The following is a 20,786-nucleotide window of genomic DNA, read 5'->3' as shown; positions in this document are numbered from 1 at the left end:
GAGAAAGTCCGCTTCCCAATTCAGGACTCCCGGAATGAATATTGCTGATATGGCCAGTAGATGGCATTCCGCCCAATGTAGAATCCGTGAGACTTCCTTCATTGCCAGACGGCTTCGAGTGCCGCCTTGATGATTTATGTAAGCCACTGTGGTGGCGTTGTCCGACTGCACTTGAACAGGGCTGTTCTGAATTAAATGCTGGGTTAGGTTCAATGCATTGAAGACCGCCCGCAATTCCAGAATGTTGATTGAAAGGAGGGACTCCTCCTTGGTCCACCGACCCTGAAGGGAGTGTTGCTCCAGCACCGCGCCCCAGCCTCTTAGACTGGCATCTGTCGTCAACAGGACCCAGTCGGATATCCAGAAGGGTCGGCCCCTGCACAATTGTTGGTCCTGGAGCCACCAGAGCAGCGACAGACGGACCTCTGGAGTCAATGAGATCATTTGAGACCTGATCCGGTGAGGCAGGCTGTCCCACTTGGCTAGAATCAGCCTCTGGAGGGGGCGAGAATGGAATTGAGCATACTCCACCATGTCGAATGCTGATACCATGAGGCCCAGCACCTGCATCGCCGAATGCATCGACATTTGCGGACGAGAAAGGAAGCAACGAATCCTGTCCTGAAGCTACAGGACTTTCTCCTGACACAAGAACAACCTCTGGTTGTGAGTGTCCAATAGCGCTCCCAGATGCACCATGCTCTGAGCAGGGATCAGGGAGGATTTCTTCCAGTTGATGAGCCACCCGTGGGCTTGTAGAAACCGGACCGTCACATCTAGATGACGTAGGAGAAGTTTTGGGGAATTTGCCAGGATTAACAAGTCGTCCAGATACGGCAGTATCCTGACCCCTTGACGGTGGAGTACCACCGTCACACCGCCATAACTTTGGTGAAGACTCGCGGAGCCGTTGTTAAACCAAAAGGTAACGCCCGAAACTGGTAATGGAGGTTGCCAATAGCAAACCTCAGGTATTGCTGATGTGACGCTGCTATAGGAATATGCAGGTAAGAATCCTGTATGTCCATTGAGACCATGTAGTCCCCAGGTTCCAAAGCCAGAACTAAGGGTTTCCATACGGAACTTGGAAACCTTCACAAACCTGTTCAATGTCTTGATGTTGAGAATGGGCCAGGAGTACCCATTCGGTTTCGGGACTAGAAACAGCGGAGAATAGTACCCCCGGCCCCTCTGCGCAAGAGGCACCTGTACTACGACTCCTGTATCCAGGAGGGTCTGTACCACCGAATGCAGAGTGTTTGCCTTTGTCTGGTCCAACGGGACGTCTGTCTGGCAAAATCGATGAGGGGGTCGGTTTTTGAAGGCTATGGCGTAACCTCGAGTGACGACTTCCCATACCCAGGCATCTGAAGTGGTCTTCAACCATTCCTGGGTATACCCTAGAAGCCGGCCCCCCACCCTGGGATCCCCCAGGGGGAGGCCCACCCCGTCATAAGGCAGGCTTATCGGCCTTGGAAGCTGGCTGACGGGCCGCCCAAACTCTTTTTGTCTTTGGCTTACTAGGTTTGGAAGTGCGGGCCTGCTTGTTGTACGCCTGACCTTTTGCTTTACCTGAAGGACGAAAGGGGTGAAAGGAAGTGCCTTTAGCCTTCGACACAGAAGGAGCGGTACTTGGCAGACAGGCAGTTTTGGCAGTAGCCAAGTCAGCCACTATCTTATTTAAGTACTCCCCAAACAGAATATCTCCCTTGAAAGGGAGTACCTCCAGGGTTTTTCTAGAGTCCAGATCCACAGACCAGGATCTCAGCCACAATATCCGGCGAGCCAGGACTGACGTAGTAGAGGCCTTGGCTGCTAGGATACCGTCATCAGAAGCCGCCTCTTTGATATAGCGAGAAGCTGTGACAATATATGACAAGCATTGTCTAGCATGGTCAGAAGAGATTTCACCTTCATACTTCAAGGCCCATGCTTCAATAGCCTCTGCAGCCCATGTTGCTGCAATAGTGGGCCTTTGTACAGCACCCGTGAGGGTGTAAATCGCTTTAAGACAACCCTCCACACATTTATTCGTAGGCTCTTTTAGAGACGTGACGGTAGTGACAGGTAGAGATGAGGAAACCACCATCCTAGCCACATGTGAGTCTACTGGAGGAGGCGTTTCCCAATTCTTAGACAGCTCTGGTGCGAGGGGATAGCGAGCCAGCATCTTCTTTTGAGGCACAAACTTCGTACCCGGGTTTTCCCAGAGTTCCTGACGTATATCCACTAGGTGATCAGAGTGAGGTAAAACTTGTTTAACCACCTTCTGACGCTTGAACCTATCTGGTTTCTTAGGAGGGACGGATGGCTCGGGATCATCCGTAATCTGTAGAATTAACTTAATAGCCTCCAAAAGATCAGGAACATCCACATGTGAACTACCCTCCCCATCAGCAGTATCTGAGTCAGAACCTGTGGGGTCAGTGTAAGTGCCGTCTTCATCAGACGAGGTGTCAGTGACAGCAGTGGATTGTGAGGAGACAAGCGCTCGCTTAGAGGACCCCTTGGACTTAGGCGAGCGATGGTCAGATTTTTTAGTAGTCAGGGACCGTTTCAACTTCTTCAATTGAGCAGATAAATCATCCGCCCACAGCGGGTTAGCTGCAGGGACCACATACGGTTGTACCGGCATTGGGGGTCCCATAGGGGGTGTTAGTTTATTAACTAGCGTATGTAGAAGCGTGGAAAAAGCGGCCCACGGTGGGTCATTATGTACCTCCGTTGCCACAGTCCCACTGGGGGGCAAGGAGCCCCCAGAACCAGAGCCCACAGCTGCTATATTCTCCTCATAGGGATCTGTGGCTTCAGCAACACCGGCAGTGTGTTCAGCCCCAGAACCGTTACCCTCAGAAGCAGACATGATATAACTTGCAGTATCAGGTAACACAGTACAATTGGCAGCAGCACAATACCTCTTACCCAAACCCCTGCGCAGTGTAGTCAGCACTAGCAGAGATAAAGGAGAGATATGGTGACTAAATCACAGAGAAAAATACGTATTAAAGTATATCTTTGTGAAAATCGTATATCAATATAAAACCTGACGCACCAAGCCCCCTCAGGTTATAGAATATAGAGTTGAGTGAAAGACACGAAATGGACACCACTCAGCTATCTAATGCACACACAGATAGTCACAGTTTGTACAATGCAGAGGTTATTACTAACAATAATACTGCACTGGACTAGCTTATATATATAGCTATATAGTCAATAGATATAACACTGCACAGTAAGAACTGGATGTATATCACAGGGTAATTGTACTAGAAAACCCTGACTAATTCCAAGTTGATCGCAGCAGGAATTCTGTTAGCAATTGGGCAAAACCATGTGCACTGCAGGGGAGGCAGATATAACATGTGCAGAGAGAGTTAGATTTGGGTGTGGTGTGTTCAATCTGCAATCTAATTTGCAGTGTAAAAATAAAGCAGCCAGTATTTACCCTGCACAGAAATAAAATAACCCACCCAAATCTAACTCTCTCTGCAAATGTTATATCTGCCACACCTGCAGTGCACATGGTTTTGCCCAACTTCTAAAAATTTTCCTGCTGCGATCAACTTGGAATTACCCCCTAAATGCACTCTTTCTTAACTAGCACTGTCTAAAAAGGCAGGTAGAATACTTAAGTGTCATGTAAAGTCACAGCACTGACAACCAGGCGGCTTTACACAGGAGGATTTCCCCAAGCAGTCCCAGGAACAGTGAAGCTGAGAGATAATGCTGATGCTGAGTTGGGAGCAAAGCTGAAAGCAAGTATCTTTGCCTCTAGAGATTACAATTCAGTGCATCAAGGTTTTGCCCAGGTGCAGTTACTTGCTGCTTTGTTTTGCTCCCAACTCATAACCAGCACCAATGTTCTAGGTTGCACAGTCAGATTAAGGGGCCCAAAGGTTTTATGGGGGATGTGATGCTGCCCAATGTATCAATATCGGGAATGTGAAGCATTCCGGATATTGTTCCCTGCAGCTACTGCAATCTTTTGACTGTGGTAGCACATTGTAGCTTATGCGCTACGACTCACGGGAAGAAGTTCCGGCTGGGTTCCGCCGGGACCCTCCGCCAGAAATAGCCTCAGCACGTTGTGGTCATGTGTGACCGTGCATGTGCTGGATTCCCGGAAGCCCGCAGAGCACATCACAGGGATGGGCTCCTTTCGGAGCCCCTGTCGGTGCTGGGTAATATATCCACCCAAAGGGATAGCATATTGCAATACGATTCTGTGATAAATGGGCCCATAAAGCTGTTTGTGAGGTTGTGGAGATTTTAAGCATGAGGTAATCTTTGTGACCAATCATGTGAGGCTGTGTGCTTCAAATTCGACCATGGCCCTAAAGGAATGATGGTTCTGAAGCTGCATCAAGGCCTCTACAACACATGAGCATCAATTTAAAACTTTTGTTTCTGAAAGTAAAGGTGTGTACACACTGGCTGATATATCAGCCATTCAGTATCACCAGCCCAGCGTCCAGTGTGTGCCAACGATATATCTATCTGTGTATATCTGTGAACGCCTTCGTTCACAGACATATTGTGTCGGGTCAGCAGCCCAAACAACAACCAATATGGTTTACGATCTTTAGGTCAACAGCACTTAGGTCGACACTCATAAGGTTGACCACTATTTGTTGACATGCATTAGTTCGACATGGTCACTAAGTCGAAATGGCAAAGGTAATAGGCAAAGGGAATAGTAACCTTGCCCAAAGCTCGCTCGCCATGCGAGGGGCCATGGTGCACTAACTGGGGTTCTCGGTCACTTTACCAAGAAAACTACACCAAAAATATATTGAAAAAATTCATGTCGACCTCATGAGCGTGTCAACCTATTTCAGATGTCGACCTAGTCACTGTCGACCAATAGTGGTCAGCCTAATGACTGTCAACCTAGTTACTGTCGACCTTATGATCCACACCCACCAATATATCTACAGATATATTGGCGCATCATTGTGTGTGTACGGTCAACCGCCCGTACACTTCCTGCACAAGCCGGCGGTGATTGATGGCTCAGCTGGGTGGGCGCATGTAAATGCCTGCCCAGTTCGTGACATCAGTCACAATATATGCACAACACACTGCCCGATCCGGCTATAGATATATCTGCAGATCCATTGATTTACAGATATAGCTATCAGTGTGTACCCACCTTAAGGGATTTGCAACAGATGGCCCTAATTAGTAAAGTACCAACCAATCAGTTCCTATCATTTTTCAAACACAGCCTGTAACATGACAGAAGCGGCTTGGTAATTTATCTCTCACCACTTTATCTCTCTCCAAGCTTCGATAAATCTCCACCCAAGTCACCCAGTTATCCTAGAGTCTAAAACATTAATCTCATCCAGTTTCGCCATCCATGTGAGTTTTCACACGAGTCTGTGATACTCTGACCGAGAGCTTGACTGACATTTATTAAGTAATGCTCACCTCTTAAACTGGGTACACACTGGAGCAATGTCGGGTCAATTTGCTGTTTTGTAATGATAAATCACCTATATCGCTCAGTGTGTACGGGTGATTGCACACTTATGCTGTCACTAGTGACGGACTCTAGATTTGGTGTGCTGCACATCAAGCCTAGCGATATCACTGGCGACCTTGCTTCTGCTAATGGAGGGTGGAACATCATCGTTCTGTCCTTCATTAAAGTCGTCCCAGTGTGTATACTCAATCTGGGCTCAAGGTCAATAGTTCCGATGTCGTAACAAATGGCCATCGATCCAGTGTGTACCAGGCTGGGTACACATTACAATAATGTGTATCATGGCCAACCGATGTAGCGATACATTCATCGGACGCATCCAGGATCATGTTGCTGGCCGCCGGGTCGTCACATCTGACATACAGAACATCATATGTGACATTCACCATGTCGGCAGGCAGGAGCGTGCAATCACGGGTACACATAAGACAATGTGTACAATATGTCGCCCCTATACGCATGGTTGGACCACATATCATCTGATGTGTACCCATCCATTTAATACCTCTCAAGAATAGCCCAGGAAAAAAATAGGATTTTAATTACCTACCGGTAAATCCTTTTCTCGTAGTCCATAGAGGATACTGGGATCCGCATTAGTACCATGGTGATGTACCAAAGCTCCCAAACCAGGTGGTAGAGTGCTGAGGTTCCTGCAGAACTGATTGACCAAACTGAAGGTCCACAGAGGCCAAAGTATCGAACTTGTAGAACTTAGCAAACGTGTTCGAACCTGACCAAGTAGCTGTTCGGCAGAGCTGTAAAGCCGAGACACCCCGGGCAGACACCCAGGAAGAACCCATCGACTTAGTAGAGTGGGCCTGTACAGATTTTGGACACGGTAAACTTGCCGTGGAATAAGCATGCTGGATAGTGGGTCTGATCAAGCGTGCAATTGTCTGCTTTGAAGCAGGACACCTAATCTTATTGGGATCATAAAGAACAAAATGAAGACAAACTTTTGTGCGGACTGTGCACCGAGGCGTACTGTGTTACGGGGAGTGCTGCTTGTGTGTAACAAGTTTGTCCGTCTTGTTAAGAGATGCAAACAAAATATTGGATTTACACAGCGCTCAACCCCGATTAAATGTGTAGTGATAAGTAGTGTTAGGCGCGGAGGTGCGCCCGCTCGCTGACAGAGCAGCGGTCACGGGCGCCGCGCCTCTCTTCTTGTTTCTTCTGCACGGCGCCTAGCAACACCGGGACGCTAGGCGCGCGCAAGCCGCCGGCTCCCTGGCAACGCTAGGACTCCGTGCGTGCAGGGCCGCCGGGTCCTTAGCAACGGGGACGCCACAGGCGGACCGCGTTCCCCGTTGCACTAATCAGCATTCACCTGTTTTCCCCTGCTCGTGCAGCAAAGCAGCTGCACGGCATTTGTTCATTAGCCTTTGTGTTTCTATTGGAGGGTTCCCTGTTATATGCCTCCTCAGTGCCTCACACTAACGCCGGTGATAGCTTCCTGCATGCTGCTCATGTTTGGTGAACGTCTGTTCTTGGTCTGTCGTATCCGGTCCGTCCTGCTACCTGAGTTCCTGTATCTTGGAGTTCGTTACCCGGTCCTGGGAATCCTTCTGGTCCTCATTTACCTGTGGCAGTCGGTTGGGGTTCTCACCCGGGTTTCGTGAGTGGCGGCCTTGCCGCGTGTTGCGGCCTAGGCCGCTTTAGTATTGTTTTGTTTGTACTGGAGCATTGCAGAGGTTTCCGCTTCCATTGTCCTCCCCCGGAGCTCGGCGGTGCCGTGTAGGGGAGTGGACAAGTGGTATCTTTGGTTGTCCTTTTCCTTGGCGGCAAGCCGCGCATACTTTTTGTTTTAGATTAGCCAGTAGCCCCTGGCCTTGTTGTTTCAGTTAGAGGGCCCCTTGTTATTACCCTGTCTCAGTTCACTCTTTGTCTCTCCTTAAGACCTGAGGGGGCATCGGAGTTGGGCAGACTTAATCCGCCCTTCAAACGCGGCTGCCATGGGCCCAAGAAACCATAGTCTCGCAAGAGTGAATTGACAGCACGGGTAAAACAACGGAGGTAGGGTGCCAGGGGCTATTCCCATTCCGTTTCCCTTTTCCCTGCATTACATCCTGCCGCTCTGGACTACTGTATAAGATCTCTCCAGTCCTGAGCCTCCAGGTAGTAACATTTCCCATTCCGTTTCCCTTTCCCAGCATTACGTCCTGCTGCTCTGGACTACTGTATAAGATCTCTCCAGTCCTGAGCATCCGGGTCGTAACAAGTAGGTGTTAAATATTTGTACAATGCTGGATGTTTAAGGCAAATATATTTATTTAAGAATCAATAAATGAATCAATAAATGGCTGCAACTTTATACAGCCGAGTCTCTGAAAAAGCAGGTTGTCTAAATATATTGACATATAATGTTCTCTGGTGGTTATGAGCACTATATCAATGCCCGGTGAGTGCAATAGTTCTTTGGCTGGCAAAAAAGGGGGAGAGTCCTTGTTGTTACTGACTGTTTGCGGTGTCCCGCTGATCTTAATAATTGTGCACTTAGATGGTTAACGAGATGGAAACCGTGCTTGGTAAACCGTGTAAAACGGCTATGGAAATGTGGTATGGGGCTCCGGACTGGTTCTCCGATCCCTAGTTCCCTCTCCGGCGCTGTGCCTGTAACCAGTCACACGCCGGGAGCCGGACGCCCAAGGATCGGTGCCTGTCTTGGCGGGAGGTGTGTACACGGCTCCGGCTCTCAGAGCCGCTCGCTGCCACACACCCTCCACCTATGGAGACTCACCTTACTTTCTTCCTCCGTCGTCCCCTGTATCCAGCAGCGGCTTCTTCCCTCGGATGGTGCTTCACTGCTCGGTGACTGTCTTCGCTTCCGGGTCTTCAGCCACGTGACCTGATGTTCCCCCGGGTGCCGCTGTTCCGTCCTGTCCGTTTTTGCTGATACTAATCGTTTGTTGGTTGTGGGGTACTCCAACGCGTTTCGGCCCTTGGGGGCCTTCCTCTGGGAAAAGAATGTGTGGGTCCTTTTCCTGTACTGAGTTTTAAATTCACTGGCCTTTAAAACTGCCGTGCACCAGTCTCTCCCCAGGGTGCCACCCCATTCAGACTGCGGCTACCAAGAGGCGCATACGCTGGGTATAGATAATGATGTAAGGGCTTACATCATTATCTATACCCAGCGTATGCAGGGCTGTATTAAGTTGCAGCCATTTATTGATTCATTGATTGATTCTTAAATAAATATATTTGCCTTAAACAACCAGCATTGTACAAATAATTAACACTTACTTATCACTACACATTTAATCGGGGTTGAGCGCTGTGTAAATTCCATATTTTGTTTGCATCATAAAGAACAAACAGCGAGTCCGTCTTTCTGTGATGAGCTGTTCTTTTCACATACACCTTCAAAGCCCTAACAACATCCAAAGACTTTGAAGTAGCAGAGGTGTCGGGAACAACCAGAACCACAATAGGTTGGTTGATGTGAAATGCGGACACCACTTTAAGAAGAAATTGCTGACGAGTTCTGAGTTCAGCTCTGTCCTCATGGAAAATTAAATAAGGACTTTTGTGAGACAAAACCCCCAGCTCCGACACACGTCTTGCTGAAGCCAAGGCCAACAGTGTGACGGTCTTCCACTTAAGATATTTAACGTCCACCTCCTGTAACGGATCAAACCAGTCCGATTGGAGGAACTGCAGCACCACATTGAGATAACCAGGTACCGTGGGAGGCACAAAGGGATGTTGGATGTGCAGAACACCTTTCAAGAACGTCTGGACCTCAGGGAGAGAAGCCAATTGTTTCTGAAAGAAAATGGACAAAACCGAAATCTGGATTTTTTGAAGCCCAGACGCAGGCCCACATCCACGCCTGCCTGCAGAAAAGTCAGGAAACGCCCCAGATGAAATTCCACCGCAGAATAATTTCTGTTCTCACACCGAGAGATGTATTTCTTCCAAATACGATGGTAATGCTTAGATGTTACCCCCTTCTTGGCTTGGATCATAGTCTGGATAACCTTGTTAGGGATCCCTCTCCTGGCTAGAATCAGCCGTTCAACTTCCATGCCGTCAAACGTAGCCGCGGTAAGTCCTGATAGACGAAAGGGCCCTGTTGCAGAAGATTCTCGCAAAGAGGTAGAGGCTACGGATCTTCGAGGAGCATCCCCAGAAGATCCGCGTACCAGGCCCTTCGAGGCCAGTCCGGAGCAATGAGTATTGCTTGAACCTTTTCCCCTTTTTATTAGTTTTAGAATTCTTGGGATCAGAAGAAGTGGAGGAAACATGTACACCATCTGATAGACCCATGGAGTTGTCAGGGCATCTATCGCCACCGCCTGTGGGTCTCTTGACCTGGAACAATACCGCCTGAGCTTCTTGTTGAGATGAGAGGCCATCATTTCGATCTGTGGATATCCCCATCGACTTGTCAAGCACCTGAATACTTCCAAGTGAAGGCCCCACTCCCCCGGGTGCAGGTCGTGTCTGCTGAGGAAGTCTTCTTCCCAGTTGTCTACTCCCGGAATGAAGACCGCTGACAACGCCACAGCGTTTCTTTCTGCTCAGAGGAGAATTCTTGACACCTCTGACATTGCTGCTCTGCTTTTCGTTCCGCCCTGTCGGTTTATGTACGTTACTGCCATCACATTGTCCGACTGGACCTAAATTGCCCGATCTTGAGGAAGATGTGAGGCTTGCAGAAGGGCGTTGTATATGGCCCTGCATTCCAGAATGTTGATTGGAAGGATGATTTCCTGACTTGACCTTCGAGCTGGAAGGGTCTTGAGTGAAACCTTCCGTATTGAAGTGCTTCGTAAGAGGCCACCATTTTCCCCAGAAGGCGAATGCACAGATGCACTGACATCCGGGTTGGCTTCAGGACATCCTGAACCATCGACTGGATTACCAATGTCTTTTCCAACGGAAGGAACACATATCGTGACTCCGTGTCCAGTATCATTCCCAGGAATGGGAGCCTCCGTGTAGGTGAGATTTCGGAAGGTGCAGAATCCACTCGTGATCCTGGAGGAGTCTGGATGAGAGAGAATGCTGTCCAGCAACCTTCCCTGGACAGCGCTTTTATCAGGAGATCGTCCAGGTACGGAATTATGTTCAGTCCCTGTTTGCGGAGTAGAAACATCATTACTGCCATCACTTTGATAAACACCCTCGGTGCCGTGGAGAGACCAAATGGCAGGGCCTGGAACTGGTAGTGACAGTCCTGTAGTGAAAACCGTAGATAAGCCTGGTGAGGCGGCCAGATCGGAATGTGAAGGTACGCATCCATGATATCCAGAGACACTAGGAATTCCCCCTCCTCCAGACCTGAGATCACCGCTCTCAGAGACTCCATCTTGAATTTGAACACTTGTAAGTACAGGTTCAAAGACTTGAGGTTCACAGTTGGTCCCACCGAACCGTCCGGCTTCGGTACTACAAACAAGTTGGAATAGTACCCCTTGTTTAGTAGATGAGGTGGAACTGGAACAATGACCTGAGTCTGTACCAGTTTTTGGATGGTATGCTGTAAAGTTATACTTGACTCTTGCGAAACTGGCAAGCCTGATTTGAAGAATCTGTGAGGTGGGGGCTTTTGGAACTCCATTCTGTAGCCCTGGGAAATAATATCTATGACCCAGAGATCCTGGCACGAATTTGAACAGATCTGACTGAAGAAATGTAGTAAGGCTCCCACCTGACAGCCTTCTAGGCATTGCGGTCCACCGTCATGCTGAAGTCTTTGAGGAAGCAGAGCCTGAGCTCTGCTCCTGAGCACCTGCAGTTGCTGGTTTGCGTGGTTTACCTCTTGCGCCGCTGGAGGACGTAGAAGCACCTCTGGATTTGCCCTTGAACTTGGCCGTCCGAAAGGACTGTAACCTAGAAGCTGAATAAGTCTTCTTGGATGGGGGTGCTGCGGAAGGAAGATACGTAGACTTACCCGCAGTAGCTCTGGAGATCCAATTGTATAAATCATCTCCAAACAAGGCCTCTCCTGTGAATGGTAGGCCTTCCACGCCTTTCCTGGAGTCTCCGTCAGCAGTCCACTGGCGTAGCCACAAGCCCCTGCGTGCCGACACTGCCATAGTGGTGAGTCCTGTATATGCTGCAGGAGTAAGACAACATCCCCCTAGATAAGGAATCTAACCCCTCAATTAGGTTAACTGACCATTTAGCAATGGCTTTAGTGATCCACGCACATGCAATAGTGGGTCTTTGGGTCACCCCAGCAGCTGTGTACAATGATTTGAGTGTAGTCTCAATTTTACGATCAGCCGTGTCTGTTAGGGAGGCTGCACCAGGAAGAGGCAATACAATTTTACGTGACAGCCTAGAGACTGATGCGTCCACTATCGGTGGATTTTTCAATTTTTTCCTATCCTCCAGAGAAAATGGAAAAGATGAGAGCAACCCTTTAGGGATCTGAAATTTTTTATCAGGATTTACCCATGGTTCTTCAAACAGGGTATTCAATTCCTTTGATACATGAAAAGTAACTGAGGACTTCTTTTTTACATTAAAATAAGATTCCTCATACTCCTCTGACACCTTATCAGGAATATGCAGAACATCTCCGATAGGCTCTATAAGAGCCTCTGAGGGTGATGTATGAAAAATGTCCTTATGGACGTTATGTGCACGGCACCGCATCAACACATTATCGTGGTGACACGGCCGGTCCCTGCGCCACAATGTATTACCTGTGTGGCAGCCGATGTGGGAGGGCATTATCTTACCTGTCCCGCGACAGCGCACCTTCCTCATCGGCTCGGCACCTCAATGTGTGCGCATGCGCCCTTCTCACCTGCTTCCTGTCTGCACCGCCGGAGGCCCCCGGCGCATGCGCAGTAAGGCTGTGTGGACCAGCAGAAGAATGTCCACGTTCAATAAAGTTTATTTAAAAAAAAAAAAAAGACTAAGCCAGTGCACATTTTGCAGACATCGCCTGCCTGGGGGAGGCGTTCCGGCCTGGCGGCTTTACGAGACGAAAAGTGACAGCAGAGGCAATCATACATTGCCTCTGCCCTTCGTCTCCCATTGTCGACTGCAGGGAAGCGGTAAGCGGCGGGGACACGCAGCAGCCACAGCACGCGGCGTTAACACGCCGTTGATACATTAATGGTGTCACAATCTGGGTTACAGGACACCATTATTTACCTTTCAGGGGGCTCCTGAGGCTGGCTCAGCTTTCCAGGGCCGGGTCTCAATCATGCTGCTAAACATCCTTACTTCATATTTCCTCCCTGCCAGTCCGCAGATGCTGTTACAAGGAACTCTTATAAGTGGAATGTCGTTTCTAGCCCATCGCGGCCTCCGACGCCATTACTGCACTCTCAGCACTTGGACGGCTCTGCATAGCGTCTCCAGTCAGCCGCGGCCTCCGCTGCCATTGCTGCGCTCTCAGCGCCTGTATGGATCAGTGTGGCGTCGCCTGTCAGCTGCGGCCTTTGCTGCTATTATTACAGTTCAAAGCACTAACAGGTCTGTGCGGTGCCTCTTGCCCGCTGTGGCCTCTGCCACCGGCTCTGTGGGTTTGCTGTGCAGCTTGGCGTCCACTGTCCCCGGCGGCCGCAGCCGCCATTACTGCAAAATCTCCATATGGGATTACAAACCAGGTTTCCCTCCAAAGACCAGTATGGGCGCAGCCATGTTGGCTCTGATCACATGACGCTATTTCCTCCAATCTACAGCACCGCTGAGTTCTGCCTGATTGCTGATCCAATCCCTGCACTGCTGAGGGTATAAAAGGACTGATCCTGAACCAGGAAGTTGTCAGTGCTTTGGTTGTCATTACCAGTGTATCCTGTCTCTGCTCTCTGTGATTACTAACTGTGTTCCAGGTATTCCAGCTCCTATGTCTTCAGTTCTTGAGAGACCCGCACCAATCACCACCCTGCAGTGCCTGCCTGACTCCATGTTATCCTCATTTCCCTCTGCTATTGGCAGTACTGTAAAACACCGGCTTCCAGCATTTGGCTCCCAGCGGTGTTGAGCTTCCTGATGTCATCGGTGCTCCGTCATCGGTTTCCCTAATATCTTCAGTGCTCAAGTCATCTGTTCTTCAAATTCATCGATCTCTAGCGTCACCAGTGTCATTCAACTCCTCTGCTAACACTGGTTCATCTGCACTTCATCCACAGTTCTTTGTTACCGGTTCCATCCGGCAAAACCGGCAGTCTACGTGTACTACTCACTCTACAGCACACTCAGCCTCTGTACAACATCTGCTGACCAGTTCCAGCTTCTATCTACCATACAGCACCTAGGTGATGGTAAAAGGACTCTCCATCTCCTAATCTCCCAAGCTTGCCTTGAGCGGATACCTCACCTAAGGGAATACCAGCTTTTGCTATCTCTTGTGGAACTGTATACTGTTTGTAATCATTTCTCATGTCATTGCAACTGCCGATGTACCATCAGAACTGTGTTCAATAAACAAACATTCATTTTATCCTTGTTGTCGTGGTCACACCTTCGGGCACTGGTGGTACAAGTCATCTGTATGTCTAGGAGTCCTATTCTACCACCCAGATTTACATTTACACCAGCCCCTACAACTGAGGCTGTTTCAGGTCAACACCAGCCCTCAGTTGTGACAAATGGGATGCGGTAACTGCAGGCTTTACGTGTGCTGTGGTCAGCAGAAACCACAGTGCACTTTCATTTATCTGCCCCTCTATTCCCTGTGAGAGAGATGCATCCCCCCCTGAGTCCACCTCCCCCTCCTCCATATCTGACCTGTCAGCATCAGAGTCAGACTGCAGGATATGGGCCAGAGATCGCTTTTGCGGACAAATGGGAGGGGTTCGAGGCGCTAGTGCGGGAGCTGAATTTCTATTCATCAGGTCCTCCACAGACTTTCTTAAATATTGTGTCTCTTTCTCATTATGGGATAATTTATTTGAAATATTTGTAATCATTCCCTTTATGGAATCCAACCTTGCTAGGTCGGACCCACTAACCTGAGAATGTGTACTGTCCGGAGTACAGTGTAATGATCCCCCAGGGAAAGAGAAACACCCTGCAGTGCAGGAAATAATAAGATTTTACTTACCGATAAATCTATTTCTCGGAGTCCGTAGTGGATGCTGGGGTTCCTGAAAGGACCATGGGGAATAGCGGCTCCGCAGGAGACAGGGCACAAAAAGTAAAGCTTTTCCAGATCAGGTGGTGTGCACTGGCTCCTCCCCCTATGACCCTCCTCCAGACTCCAGTTAGGTACTGTGCCCGGACGAGCGTACACAATAAGGGAGGATTTTGAATCCCGGGTAAGACTCATACCAGCCACACCAATCACACCGTACAACTTGTGATCTAAACCCAGTTAACAGTATGATAACAGCGGAGCCTCTGAAAGATGGCTTCCTTCAACAATAACCCGAATTAGTTAACAATAACTATGTACAATTATTGCAGATAATCCGCACTTGGGATGGGCGCCCAGCATCCACTACGGACTCCGAGAAATAGATTTATCGGTAAGTAAAATCTTATTTTCTCTATCGTCCTAGTGGATGCTGGGGTTCCTGAAAGGACCATGGGGATTATACCAAAGCTCCCAAACGGGCGGGAGAGTGCGGATGACTCTGCAGCACCGAATGAGAGAACTCCAGGTCCTCCTTAGCCAGAGTATCAAATTTGTAAAATTTTACAAACGTGTTCTCCCCTGACCACGTAGCTGCTCGGCAAAGTTGTAATGCCGAGACCCCTCGGGCAGCCGCCCAAGATGAGCCCACCTTCCTTGTGGAGTGGGCCTTTACAGATTTAGGCTGTGGCAGGCCTGCCACAGAATGTGCAAGTTGGATTGTGCTACAGATCCAACGAGCAATCGTCTGCTTAGACGCAGGAGCACCCATCTTGTTGGGTGCATACAATATAAACAACGAGTCAGATTTTCTGACTCCAGCTGTCCTTGCAATATATATTTTTAATGCTCTGACAACGTCCAGTAACTTGGAGTCCTCCAAGTCACTTGTAGCCGCAGGCACTACAATAGGCTGGTTCAGATGAAATGCTGACACCACCTTAGGGAGAAAATGCGGACGAGTCCGCAGTTCTGCCCTGTCCGAATGGAAAATCAGATATGGGCTTTTGTAAGATAAAGCTGCCAGTTCTGACACTCTCCTGGCCGAAGCCAGGGCTAGAAGCATGGTCACTTTCCATGTGAGATATTTCAAATCCACCTTCTTTAGTGGTTCAAACCAATGAGATTTTAGAAAGTCCAAAACCACATTGAGATCCCACGGTGCCACTGGAGGCACCACAGGAGGCTGTATATGTAGCACTCCCTTAACAAAGGTCTGGACTTCAGGGACTGAAGCCAATTCTTTTTGAAAGAAAATCGACAGGGCCGAAATTTGAACCTTAATAGATCCCAATTTGAGACCCATAGACAATCCTGATTGCAGGAAATGTAGGAATCGACCCAGTTGAAATTCCTCCGTCGGAGCACTCCGATCTTCGCACCACGCAACATATTTTCGCCAAATTCGGTGATAATGTTGCACGGTTACTTCCTTCCTTGCTTTAATCAAAGTAGGAATGACTTCTTCCGGCATGCCTTTTTCCTTTAGGATCCGGCGTTCAACCGCCATGCCGTCAAACGCAGCCGCGGTAAGTCTTGAAACAGACAGGGACCCTGCTGAAGCAAGTCCCTCCTTAGAGGTAGAGGCCACGGATCTTCCGTGATCATCTCTTGAAGTTCCGGGTACCAAGTCCTTCTTGGCCAATCCGGAACCACTAGTATCGTCCTTACGCCTCTTTGCCGTATAATTCTCAATACTTTTGGTATGAGAGGCAGAGGAGGAAACACATACACCGACTGGTACACCCAAGGCGTTACCAGCGCGTCCACAGCTATTGCCTGCGGATCTCTTGACCTGGCGCAATACCTGTCCAGTTTTTTGTTGAGGCGAGACGCCATCATGTCCACCATTGGTCTTTCCCAACGGGTTACCAGCAAGTGGAAGACTTCTGGATGAAGTCCCCACTCTCCCGGGTGAAGATCGTGTCTGCTGAGGAAGTCTGCTTCCCAGTTGTCCACTCCCGGGATGAACACTGCTGACAGTGCTATCACATGATTCTCTGCCCAGCGAAGAATCCTTGCAGCTTCTGCCATTGCACTCCTGCTTCTTGTGCCGCCCTGTCTGTTCACATGGGCGACTGCCGTGATGTTGTCCGACTGGATCAACACCGGTTTTCCCTGAAGCAGAGGTTCTGCCTGGCTTAGAGCATTGTATATTGCTCTTAGTTCCAGAATGTTTATGTGAAGAGACGTTTCCAGGCTCGTCCATACTCCCTGGAAGTTTCTTCCTTGTGTGACTGCTCCCCAGCCTCTCAGGCTGGCGTCCGTGGTCACCAGGATCCAATCCTGTATGCCGAATCTGCGGCCCTCCAATAGATGAGCACTCTGCAACCACCACAGAAGAGACACCCTTGTCCTTGGAGACAGGGTTATCCGCAGGTGCATCTGAAGATGCGACCCTGACCATTTGTCCAACAGATCCCTTTGGAAAATTCTTGCGTGGAATCTGCCGAATGGAATTGCTTCGTAAGAAGCCACCATTTTTCCCAGGACTCTTGTGCATTGATGTACAGACACCTTTCCTGGTTTTAGGAGGTTCCTGACAAGCTCGGATAACTCCTTGGCTTTTTCCTCCGGGAGAAAAACCTTTTTCTGAACCGTGTCCAGAATCATCCCTAGGAACAGCAGACGAGTTGTCGGCATTAACTGGGATTTTGGAATATTCAGAATCCACCCGTGCTGTTTTAGCACTTCTTGCGACAGTGCTAATCCCATCTCTAGCTGTTCTCTGGACCTTGCCCTTATTAGGAGATCGTCCAAGTATGGGATAATTAATATGCCTTTTCTTCGAAGAAGAATCATCATCTCGGCCATTACCTTTGTAAAGACCCGAGGTGCCGTGGACAATCCGAACGGCAGCGTCTGAAACTGATAGTGACAGTTTTGTACAACGAACCTGAGGTACCCCTGGTGTGAGGGGTAAATTGGAACGTGGAGATACGCATCCTTGATGTCCAAGGATACCATAAAGTCCCCCTCTTCCAGGTTTGCTATCACTGCTCTGAGTGACTCCATCTTGAACTTGAACTTCTTTATGTACAGGTTCAAGGACTTCAGATTTAGAATAGGCCTTACCGAGCCATCCGGCTTCGGTACCACAAAAAGAGTGGAATAATACCCCTTCCCTTGTTGTAGAAGAGGTACCTTGACTATCACCTGCTGAGAGTACAGCTTGTGAATGGCTTCCAAAACCGTCTCCCTTTCGGAGGGGGACGTTGGTAAAGCAGACTTCAGGAAACGGCGAGGTGGATCTGTCTCTAATTCCAACCTGTACCCCTGAGATATTATCTGCAGGATCCAGGGATCTACCTGCGAGTGAGCCCACTGCGCGCTGTAATTTTTGAGACGACCACCCACCGTCCCCGAGTCCGCTTGAGAAGCCCCAGCGTCATGCTGAGGCTTTTGTAGAAGCCGGGGAAGGCTTCTGTTCCTGGGAAGGAGCTGCCTGTTGCTGTCTCTTCCCTCGACCTCTGCCTCGTGGCAGATATGAATAGCCCTTTGCTCTCTTATTTTTAAAGGAACGAAAGGGCTGCGGTTGAAAAGTCGGTGCCTTTTTCTGTTGGGGAGTGACTTGAGGTAGAAAGGTGGATTTCCCGGCTGTAGCCGTGGCCACCAAATCTGATAGACCGACTCCAAATAACTCCTCCCCTTTATACGGCAAAACTTCCATATGTCGTTTTGAATCCGCATCGCCTGTCCACTGTCGCGTCCATAAAGCTCTTCTGGCCGAAATGGACATAGCACTTACCCGTGATGCCAGTGTGCAGATATCCCTCTGTGCATCACGCATATAAAGAAATGCATCCTTTATTTGTTCTAACGACAGTAAAATATTGTCCCTGTCCAGGGTATCAATATTTTCAATCAGGGACTCTGACCAAACTACCCCAGCACTGCACATCCAGGCAGTCGCTATAGCTGGTCGTAGTATAACACCTGCATGTGTGTATATACTTTTTTGGATATTTTCCATCCTCCTATCTGATGGATCTTTAAGTGCGGCCGTCTCAGGAGAGGGTAACGCCACTTGTTTAGATAAGCGTGTTAGCGCCTTGTCCACCCTAGGAGGTGTTTCCCAGCGCTCCCTAACCTCTGGCGGGAAAGGGTATAATGCCAATAATTTCTTTGAAATTATCCGCTTTTTATCAGGGGCAACCCACGCTTCATTACACACGTCATTTAATTCTTCTGATTCAGGAAAAACTATAGGTAGTTTTTTCACACCCCACATAATACCCTGTTTAGTGGTACCTGTAGTATCAGCTAAATGTAACGCCTCCTTCATTGCCAAAATCATATAACGTGTGGCCCTACTGGAAAATACGGTTGATTCGTCACCGTCACCACTGGAGTCAGTGCATGTGTCTGGGTCTGTGTCGACCGACTGAGGCAAAGGGCGTTTCACAGCCCCTGACGGTGTTTGAGTCGCCTGGACAGGCACTAATTGATTGTCCGGCCGTCTCATGTCGTCAAACGACTGCTTTAGCGTGTTGACACTATCCCGTAGTTCCATAAATAAAGGCATCCATTCTGGTGTCGACTCCCTAGGGGGTGACATCCTCATATTTGGCAATTGCTCCGCCTCCACACCAATATCGTCCTCATACATGTCGACACACACGTACCGACACACAGCAGACACACAGGGAATGCTCCTAACGAAGACAGGACCCACTAGCCCTTTGGGGAGACAGAGGGAGAGTTTGCCAGCACACACCAAAAGCGCTATATATAACAGGGATAGCCTTATAATAAGTGCTCCCTTATAGCTGCTTTATATATATCAAAATATCGCCATAAATTTGCCCCCCCTCTCTGTTTTACCCTGTTTCTGTAGTGCAGTGCAGGGGAGAGACCTGGGAGCCGTCCTGACCAGCGGAGCTGTGAGAGGAAATGGCGCCGTGTGCTGAGGAGATAGGCCCCGCCCCTTTTCCGGCGGGCTCGTCTCCCGCTATTTAGTGAATCCAGGCAGGGGTTAAATATCTCCATATAGCCTCTGGGGGCTATATGTGAGGTATTTTTAGCCTTTATATAGGTTACATTTGCCTCCCAGGGCGCCCCCCCCCAGCGCCCTGCACCCTCAGTGACTGCGTGTGAAGTGTGCTGAGAGGAAAATGGCGCACAGCTGCAGTGCTGTGCGCTACCTTTAGAAGACTGCAGGAGTCTTCAGCCGCCGATTCTGGACCTCTTCTGACTTCAGCATCTGCAAGGGGGCCGGCGGCGCGGCTCCGGTGACCATCCAGGCTGTACCTGTGATCGTCCCTCTGGAGCTGATGTCCAGTAGCCAAGAAGCCAATCCATCCTGCACGCAGGTGAGTTCACTTCTTCTCCCCTCAGTCCCTCGTTGCAGTGATCCTGTTGCCAGCAGGACTCACTGTAAAATAAAAAAACCTAAGCTAAACTTTTTCTAAGCAGCTCTTTAGGAGAGCCACCTAGATTGCACCCTTCTCGGCCGGGCACAAAAATCTAACTGGAGTCTGGAGGAGGGTCATAGGGGGAGGAGCCAGTGCACACCACCTGATCTGGAAAAGCTTTACTTTTTGTGCCCTGTCTCCTGCGGAGCCGCTATTCCCCATGGTCCTTTCAGGAACCCCAGCATCCACTAGGACGATAGAGAAATACTCCTTAGACATTGTAATGTGGAAGTTTACACGCACACATGAGAACACAGGTTAAGCACAATTAACCAACAGAGCCCTCTAGGGAGACACAGAGTTATGAGGAAACCAGTCACACAGCACCCCTTTAGCTAATAATAATCTCAGCTAGGCGCAGACTAAGTACCCTTAATAGGGTATAAGTACTTATAATACTGCTCCCCCGTCTTTGTGGAGGAGCTGCGCTTCCCTGCCAGCGTTTTCATTGTTAGCTGCAGAGAGAAAATGGCGCTGGTGAGCTGCAGGATCTGCTCATAGTGAAGCCCCGCCCCCATAATGGCGCACGGTCTTCCCGGTTTTTTTTATACTGGCTGAGGTAATTTTGTGAGCTTAACAGTGGGTTAGAACCCCTGTAAGCTAGTGGTGCCAGTTGTGGTTACTTGTAGTGGCTTCAGCTCGCCCCTCACCGCGGATACACACCTCACAGCATGTTACTCTGAAGCCTGGAGCCGCAGCCTGTCAGCGCTGCGCTCCTACCCTTGTGCTGCCATTACCGCCGGCGACTCGCTAACCGGGATGCCGGCGTTCTACTTACCACTCTTCTTTCTTCTGGCTGTTAGGGGTGGCGGCGTGCTGTGGGAGGGTACGCTCG

General features: G+C 49.3%; 1 protein-coding gene across 1 annotated transcript in view; it reads right to left on the bottom strand.

The window, feature by feature from the left end:
- PPP4R4 (protein phosphatase 4 regulatory subunit 4) overlaps window positions 1-20,786 on the bottom strand; it is a 468,463-nt gene that overhangs the window by 401,861 nt on the left and 45,816 nt on the right. The gene's annotated exons all lie outside the window — the stretch shown is intronic.

Source organism: Pseudophryne corroboree, chromosome 12 (genome assembly GCF_028390025.1).
Source record: "Pseudophryne corroboree isolate aPseCor3 chromosome 12, aPseCor3.hap2, whole genome shotgun sequence".
Classification (NCBI taxonomy): Eukaryota; Metazoa; Chordata; class Amphibia; order Anura; family Myobatrachidae; genus Pseudophryne; species Pseudophryne corroboree.
Note: the sequence above shows the minus strand (reverse complement) of the source record. Positions and strands in the feature narration are given on the sequence as shown.